General features: G+C 38.1%; 1 pseudogene; it reads right to left on the bottom strand.

Annotated features, from left to right (window-relative positions):
• Window positions 1-4,369: 4,369 nt before the first annotated feature.
• On the bottom strand, window positions 4,370-4,465 carry LOC112135287 (U6 spliceosomal RNA; annotated as a pseudogene).
• Between the last annotated feature and the right edge of the window lie 5,009 nt (window positions 4,466-9,474).

The raw sequence follows: 9,474 nt of genomic DNA, 5'->3' as shown, positions 1-9,474 counted from the left end.
TGAGTCCCTAGACACAACTGATGTGAACTTGGAGCAGCTCAATGTTCTTGATACATAGGAGACCCTGCAACACCAGAGGCAGATTGGAGCTCCCATCAAAACCCTACTTTCTACCAGCCTCTGTCACTCCTCACATCTCAGGATTGCAGGCTTGACAAGAAGCTGTTCAAATGGTAATGAAGCATTGAGAGTCTTCACCCTACTACCTCATGGCATTGACAGACAAGATGGGATCTCACTGAGAATTAATTCCATGTGTCCTATTTACCAATGCATTATATAACATCAGTTCAACTTTGCCCCAGAAACCTTGCACATTTGAAAATAAAAATGCCAAACTTGGATGCTTCTAATCAAGTTGCAGCAGAGTTAAATATTGGTTTAAGTTTAGGCTCTGCTTCTGACAACCTTGTGATACTAAACTCCTGGTGAGGGAAAGAAAGGTTTCAGAACACCTGTGTGGCCAGATAACCAGCATGTTACCCAAAGGAGGTCTCATTTACTTAACCTTCAGGGAGCCTGGCCTGCTTCCCTTTATCTAGCTCAGCCTCTTTCCAAGATCATTGAAGGTAAGGAGGACATGCTCTCTGGAGCATCCCAAACTTCCCTGAGCAGAAAAATATTGTGAAGTTCTGGGGGTGGTTGATTGCTTCACACCTTCTAGAGCAACCATCCTGCCAAATGTGAGTGGGTCACACATTCACTATCCAGGCCTAAGGCGTGAACGTATAGTCAACCGTCTTCTGTTATGCATAAAGATGGTTTTCTTTGTGGCCCAGAATAACAAGCATACCTAAAATTTTATAGCATTCATTATTTAGGTTTTCATACTTTTTAAGTTTTTGCCTTTAATCTCCCACCAAACTTAAACGATTAGCTGTTTTCCTTATGAAGTCAGTGAGACATGAGTTTAATCAACCTGCCCAGGAACACACAGCTGGTAAGTAGCAGAGCTGTCAGGAGGGACAATTTCTTCTCACTATTTCCAAATGACTTGTTTGTGTCAATCCACGGAAGGCCATGTTCTCCCAGGCTGTGTCAGTCTAGCCTTAGACTAAAATATAGTCAGGAATGAATACCAGGGGGCATTAGTACATATATACAGGTGTGTAAGACTGGGTATTTGCTTTCCAAAACAAATTCATGCAAATATGCTTTGTATAGCCTATTTTCTTGTTTTATTTATAGTCTGCTTTCCAATACTAATGCAGTAAATGGTAATTTTATCAAACAGAAATACAACTTTTGTGATACTGAATATGGCAAATCATGTCTTTCCTGAGCCATCACAGTAGTCTAACTGCCTTCCTTGCCCGCAGACTGTTCCTCTTCTGTCTGTTCTCTATACACTGTTAGAAAGTCAGTTCTAAAATGAAGACTGGTCATTGTACTGTCTTTCTTAAAACCTCACTTCCCTTCCCCTCTCCTGTGCTTTCTAGATTAGCACTGCCCAATAGGAATATAAGCAAGCCACATTTAAAATGCAAAAAGAAACCAGTGAAAATAATGTTAACAATTTTTATAATTCAATACATACAAAATATTATCATATCAATATTAACATGTGGCATTAGCTGCATTTCAACTAATCAATGGTCATATGTGGCTAGTGGCTGCTGTAATGTATTGCACAATTCTAGATTAACTTTACTCTCTTTACATCACAAATACAGCTTTACAGATCTGGTTAGCTTCTCCATGGTTTCCAGTCAACCCTGTTGTATACCCACTTAGCCCATCTTCCACTCCTAATGAGCTTCTTTCAAAATATGCACTCTCAATGGGTTTGGAATGGGAAACAACTGCTGAAGAATGGAATAACAAACTTTTCCAGGTGTCAATGAACAAGAAGAGAGAGTAAATAGGAAGAGTTGCAAAATTCAACAGACCCAAAGATCACAGAATGAATATTGAGAGGTGTAATGAAAGTGGAAAAAGAGAGAGAAAGCACAAAAGTAAAAAAGAAAGAAAAAAATAAGACTAACAATAATTTGTACCAAATATATATATTTGTTCCACACCTAAGATGTCTGAGGAACCAAACAATATGAATTATACAAGCAGCCTCACAAAGGGGCAGGCTAAGCCAGAGGTGGTTGTACATGTGCATTTCACAACTACCCTTGCAAGGCAAGAAGCAAAGTCTCTTTCAAAAATTATAAGCTGAGGGATTTACACTTCTAGCCATGATGGGGCAACTGGTTTCAGACTTGCTCTTTTACCATAAATAATTAAAAGTCTGGAAAATATACATGAAGTTTCCCAAGATTGGACAATGAGCAATGCAAGACTATAATAAGTGAAAAAGGAAAACAAATGAGGTGAGATCACCAATTACTTCAGCTATATGTCTGGAGACATTTCCAGGACCCTAGCAGAGAGAGGGAGAATCCAAGAAGAGAAAGGTAGACTCATCAGGCTGAGAAGATGAAGATCAGATTTCAGTGAGGCCAAAGTATTTGGAATGGGCAGAGCAGAGTACTGAAGACGAGAAGCCACAAATATGAAAAGCTCCAGAAATTGGCACAGGAGTCCACCTGAGTCCTTGAATAATACTAACATGCTTACAAAGAATAAGATTCCATGAGACTGGTCAGATGACAACCATATGAGAAAGAACAATTTGCTGATGGAATTTGTAATCCAAACAACTCCTGGAGCTCACACTTGATGGAAGACATTTGGTCCAACAGAGTAAGAGATTTTATTGAATAACCAGAGCATTTAGTAGACATCCCCAAAAGGCCATGCTTTAGGAGAACTAAAATATCCCTAGAGTAAACGTTAATCTCAATCTGCCATAAGAAAGCATAAAAACAAACCTTCAAGCATCAATCTGATCTGCAAAAATGTAAAATTATTGGTATTCAGCATCTAATATCAAATTATTAGGCATACAAAGAAGCAGAAAAATATGACTCACTAGTCAATAGAAGGAGATCTAGAATTGATAGGGATTATAATATGAGCAGATGAGTACTTTAAAACAGCTATTATAAATAAGCTTAAGAGCTAAAGGAAAACATAGACATAATGAGAAGACAAATAGAAACTATTAGACAAGATTAGCATATTAAGAAATACAGAAGAGAAGATCAGAAAACTGAGACATGGCAATAGAAAAACCATTCACACTGAAGTTCAGGGAGGGAAAAAAGGGCTGAAAATCTGCAGAGTCTTCGTGATCTTTGGGGTAATAATAAGCAGTTTCACACACATCTAATTGCAGTCCTGGGCCAAGTGTTAAATAAAATTGGAGAAATCATGGCTGAAAATGTCCAATATTGATTTGTAAAAATGAAGCTATGTATCCAAGAAGTTGAACAATATCAAGTAGGACAAATCCAATGAAAACCAAACAAAGGCAAAAAATGGTAAAATTGTGAAACCCAATAATAGAGAAAAAAAAAAACTTAAAGGCAGACAGGGGGAGAAAGACACAGGGAAAACAAAGAAAGAATGACTGCAGACTTTTCAATGGAAACAGCAAGCCAAAAGACAATGGATTGGCTTACAGTAGTTCTCCTTTATTCATGGGGAGTATATTCTAAGACCCCCAGTGGATTCCTAGAGCTGTGAATAATACTGATCCTATATATACTATGTTTTTTCTATACATACATACCTATAATAAAGTTTATAAATTAGGCACAGTAAGAGAGTAACAACAATAACTAATAATAAAATAGAACAGTGTATGGCCATAAAATTGATGTACATGTGGTCTCTCTCACTTTCTTTCCATCCCTCCCTCTCTGTCTGTCTTAATAACTTATTATACTCTACTCACTCTTCTTGTGATGATATGAGATGATACAATGCCTATGTGTGGTGATAAAGTGAGGTGACTGACATAGGTATCACTATTCTTGTGATTGAGGGCCATTATTAAGTAAAATGAGGCTTAACTGAACAACAGCACTGGATACCACAACAGCTGATCTGATAACCAAGACAACTGACTACCAAGTGACTAATGCCTAGGTAGCATGTTCAGCCTGGAAATGCTGGACAAAGGGATGATTCATGTCCCAGGCAGGAGGGAGTAGGGCATTGTGAAATTTGATCATGCTACACAGAACAGCATGCAATTTAAAATACATGAATTGTTTATTTCTGGAATTTTCCAATTAACATTTTTGGACGATGGTTGACCACATGTAACTGAACCTGCAAAAAGAGAAACATGGATAAGAAGGGACTATTGTATTTAGTGTGCTGAAAGTCACAGACCTAAATGTGAAAGCCAAAACTAAAACCTTCTAGTAGAAAATAGAGGAGAAAAATATTTGCTACCTTAGAATAAGCAAAGATTTCTTAGACAACACATAAAAATCACTCTATAAAAAACAGATAAACTGGACTTTATGAAAATTTAAAACCCCACTCTTCATCCTTGTGCAGGGTCATGCTAATCTTCTCTGTATCATTCCAATTTTAGTATATGTGCTGTCTAAATGAGCACTAAAACCCTATTCTTCAAAAGATATTGTTAAGAACATGAAAAGGCAAGACACAGACTTGGAAGAAGTGTCTACAATACACTCCTAACAAAAAACTTGTATCCAGACTATAAAAAGAATTCTTACAAACATGATAGTAAAACAAACAACCTACAAAGATAGAAAAATATTTAATCAGGCTGGGTGCGGTGGCTCACTCCTATAATCCCAGCACTCTGGGAGGCCCAGGCGGGCAGATCACATGGTCAGGAGATTGAGACCATCCTGGCCAACATGGTGAAACCACATCTCTACTAAAAAATACAAAAATTAGCTGGGCATGGCGGCACGTGCCTGTAATCCCAGCTACTTGGGAGGCTGAAGCAGTAGAATTGCTTGAACCTGGGAGGCGAAGGTTGCAGTGAGTCAAGATCATGCCACTGCACTCCAGCCTGGTGACAGAGCTAGACTCCATCTAAAAAAAAAAAAGAAAGAAAGAAAGAAAGAAAAACGAAAAATATTTAATCAATAACTTCACAAAAAAGATGCATAGGTGGCTAACAAGCATGCAAAAATATGCTCAACACCTTTAGTCATTGGAGAAATGCACAACAGAATCACAAAGAAATATTACAGCCCAGTAAAATGGCAAATATCTGACAATTCCAAAGGTGTAGAACAATTGGAAATTTCATAAAGTGCATAAAGTGCTAGTGAGAGTATCAAATTGACAACTAGTTTGGAAAAGTTTGAAGTTTCCTATAAAGGTAAACGTCACTTACATAAAAACCAGCAATTCCACAACTAGGTATAAGCATATATCCACAAAAAGACTTCCATGAACATTCATAGCAGCTTTATTCATACTAGCCCAAGATGAAAGTAACCCAATGTTCATTAACTAAACTATGACAACATTAAATACAGCAGTCTGTTTTTATTAATGGTTTCTCTTTCTGCAGTTTCAGTTACCTGTAGCCAAACACAGTTTGAAAATATTAATTGGAAAATTCTAGAAATAAAATAAACACTTCATATGCTTTAGATTGCGTGCTCTTCTGTGTAGCATTATCAAATTTTGCACTGTTCTACTCCCTCCTGCCTGGGACATGAATCATCCGTTCGTTCAGCATTTCCAGGCTGGACATGCTACCTGTGTGTTAGTCACTTGGTAGTCAGTTGTCTGGGTTATCAGATCAACTGTTGGGGTATCCAGTGGTTTTGTTCAGGGAAGCCTTATATTACTTAACAATGGCCCTAAGTCACAAGAGTAGTGTCATAGTTGTTTGTGTCCATGTGAAAACCACATAATCATCCTGATAGATGCAGAAAATAGTTTGATAAAATTAAACATCCATTCATGTTAAAAACCCTCAACAAAATAGGTATTGAAGAAACATATCTCAAAATAATAAGAGCTATCTTTGACAAACCCATGGTCAACATCATACTGAATGGACAAAAGCTGGAACAATTCCCTTGAAAAGTGGAACAAGACAAGGATGCTCATTCTCACCACTCCTATTCAACATAGTTCTGGAAGTCCTAACCAGAACAATTAGGCAAGAGAAAGAAATAAAGGGTATTCAAATAATGAGAGGAAGTCAAACTATGCTTGTTTGCAGAGGATATTATTCAATACCTGGCAAACCCCATGGTCTCTGCCCAAAACCTCCTTGATCTGATAAACAACTTCAGCAAAGTTTCAGGATACAAAATCAATGTACAAAAATCAGTAGCATTCCTAACACCAATCACATTCAAGCTGAGAGCCAAATCAAGAATGCATTCCTATTCACAATAGCTGCAAAAAGAATAAGATACCTAGGAATATAGCTAACCAAAGACGTGAAAGACCTCTCCAATGAGAATTAGGAAGAATCAATATTGTTAAAATGGCCATATTACTCAAAGCAATTTACAGATTCAATGCTACTCCTATCAATATTATTCACATAATTAGAAAATTCATATGGAATCAAAAAGGAATCTGAATAACCAAGTAAGTCCTAAGCGAAAAGAACAAAGCTGGAGGCATTACATTACTTGACTTCAAACTATACTACAGGCTACAGTAACCAAAACAGCACAGTACTGGTACAAAAACAGACACATAGACCAATGGAATGGAATAGAGAGCTCAGAAATAATGCTACATGCCTACAACCATCTGATCTTAGACAAAATTGACAAAAACAAGCAGTGGGGAAAGGGCTCCCTATTCAGTAAATGGTACTAGGATAACTGGCTAGCCATATGCAAAAGACTGAAACTTAATCCCTTCTTTATACCATATACAAAAATTAACTCAAGATGGATTAAAGACTTAAATGCAAAACTATAAAAACCCTGGAAGACAGCTGAGAAAATGTCATTCTGGATGTAGGACATGGCAAAGACTTCATGATGAAGATGCCAAAAGTAATTGCAATGGAAGCAAAAATTTATAAATGGGACCTAATTAAGCTAAAGAGCTTCTGCACAGCAAAAGAAACTATCAACAGAATAAACAGTCACCCTACAGCATGGAAGAAAATATTTGCAAACTATGCATCCCACAAAGGTCTAATATCCAGAATCTATAAGGAACTTAAATTTACAAGCAAAAACCAAATAACACCATAAAAAGTGGGCAAAGAATATGAAATGACACTTTTCAAAAGAAGACATACATGTGGCCAACAAGCATAGGAAAAAATGCTCAACATCACTAATGATTAGAGAAATGCAAATCAAAACCACAGTGTGATGCCATCTCACACCAGCCATAATGGCTATTATCAAAAAGTCAAAACTATCAGACAGATATTGGCGAGATTGTGGAGAAAATGAAATACTTACACACTGCTGGTGAAATGTAAATTATTCCAGCCATTGTGGAAAGAAGTTTGGCAATTTCTCAAAGAACTTAAAACAGAATTACCATTCGACCCAACAATCCCATTCTTGGGTATATACCCAAATGAATATAAATCATTCCACCATAGAGACACATACATATGTATGTTCATCGCAGCACTATTCACAATAGCAAAGACATGGAATCAACCTAAATGCCCATCAATGGTAGACTGGATTAAAAAAAATGGTACATATACACAATATAATACTATGCAGCCGTAAAAAAGAATGACATCATGTCCTTTGCAGCAACATGGATGCAGCTGGAGGCCACTAACCTAAGCAAACTAACAAAGAAACAGAAAACCAAATACTACTTATAAGTGGGAGCTAAATTTTGAGTACATATGGACACACAGAAGGGAACAACAGATACTGGTGCCTATTTGAGGGTGGAGGGTAGAAGGAGGGTGAGGATGGAAAAACTATGTATCTGTTACTATGCTTACTTCCTGGGTGATGAAATAATCTGCACACCAAACCCCTGCAACACTGTTTACCTGTATATTAATAACAAACCTGCACATGTACCCCTGAACCTAAAATAAAAGTTTTAAAGTAAACAAATAAGAAGTAAAAAATAGCAACCATAAAAAGGAAAGAAAGTATGTCCTTTGCAGCAACATGGATCAGCTGGAGGCCATTATCCTAAGTGAATTAACACAGGAACAGAAAACTGAATACCACATGTTCTCATTTATAACTGGGAGCTAAACCTCAGTGACTTGTAGACATAAAGATGGCAAAAATAGACACTGGGGACTATTAGACAGGGGAATGGTGGAGGGCAAGGGTTGGAAAACTGACTGTTGGGTATCATGCTTAGTACCTGGGTGACGGCATCACTCATACTCAAACCTCAGCATCATGCAATATAACCAGGAAATAAACCTGCACATGTATCCCTGAATCTAAAATAAAAGTTGAAAAAAATTATGCAATATTCATACAGTGGGATACTACTCAGTTATATAAAGAAATGAACTATGAGTACATGTAGCATCATGGACAAATCTCAGAGATATTAAACTAAATGAAAGAAACCCAACAAAAAGAGCATATAACTATATTATTAGGCTTCCATGAAGTTCTAAAACAGGCAAAACTATGTTAACTACAAAGAACAGATCAGTGTCTGTCTAGGGTTGAGGGTGAATTAGGGGATTATTTACAGGGCGCCTGTAATCCCAGCTACTCGGGAGGCTGAGGCAGGAGAATCTCTTTAACCTGGGAGGCGAAGGTTGCAGTGAGCCAAGATCGCGCCACTGCACTCCAGCCCGGGCGACAGAGTGAGACTCCGCCTCAAAAAAAAAAAAAAAAAGTGCCGGGCGCAGTGGCTCACGTCTGTAATCCCAGCACTTTGGGAGGCCGAGGAGGGTGGATCACGAGGTCAGGAGATCGAGACCATCCTGGCTAACACGGTGAAACCCCATCTCTACTAAAAATACAAAAAATACAAAAAAAAAAAAAAAAATTAGCTGGGCGTGATGGCGGGCGCCTGTAGTCCCAGCTACTTGGGAGGCTGAGGCAGGAGAATGGCGTGAACCTGGGAGGCGGAGCTTGCAGTGAGCCAAGATCGCGCCACTGCACTCCAGCCTGGGTGACAGGGCGAGACTCTGTCTCAAAAAAAAAAAAAAAAAAAATGACTGATAGGATTTGGATGGGAGTTGGGTAAATGCAGATGAGTTAAGGATGGCCCTCAAATTTTGGCTTGAGCAATGGGAAAGCTGGAATTGCATTAACTGAGATGGGGAAGGCTGCATGTCAGTGGAGTAGGTTTGGCGTGGAGATCCGGAGTCCAGTTTTGGGCATGGTTAAAATTAAATGTCTTCTTAGAGTCTAAGTGGAGATGGAGAGGTGGCAGTTATTCTGTAGTTCAGAAGAGAGGTCCACATAAGAAATATCAACTTGGGTTTTACATAAAGCCATTAGTCTAGATGAAATCTCTTAGAAAGATGTTTCTAAGTACTAAATACTAAGTCCTGAGGCTCTGCAATGTTACAAGCACAGGGAAATTAAGGATTTGAAAAACAGCATCCAGTGAGGACAGAGGAGAACCAAGAAAAAGTGGTGTCCTAGAGACAGAGAAAAGAAAATGTTTCAAGGAGGTGAGACAATCAAAAGACTCAGA

The sequence above is a fragment of the Pongo abelii genome, chromosome 8, assembly GCF_028885655.2.
Source record: "Pongo abelii isolate AG06213 chromosome 8, NHGRI_mPonAbe1-v2.0_pri, whole genome shotgun sequence".
Classification (NCBI taxonomy): Eukaryota; Metazoa; Chordata; class Mammalia; order Primates; family Hominidae; genus Pongo; species Pongo abelii.
The sequence above is the reverse complement of the archived record's forward strand: the minus strand, read 5'-3'. Positions and strand labels throughout refer to the sequence as shown.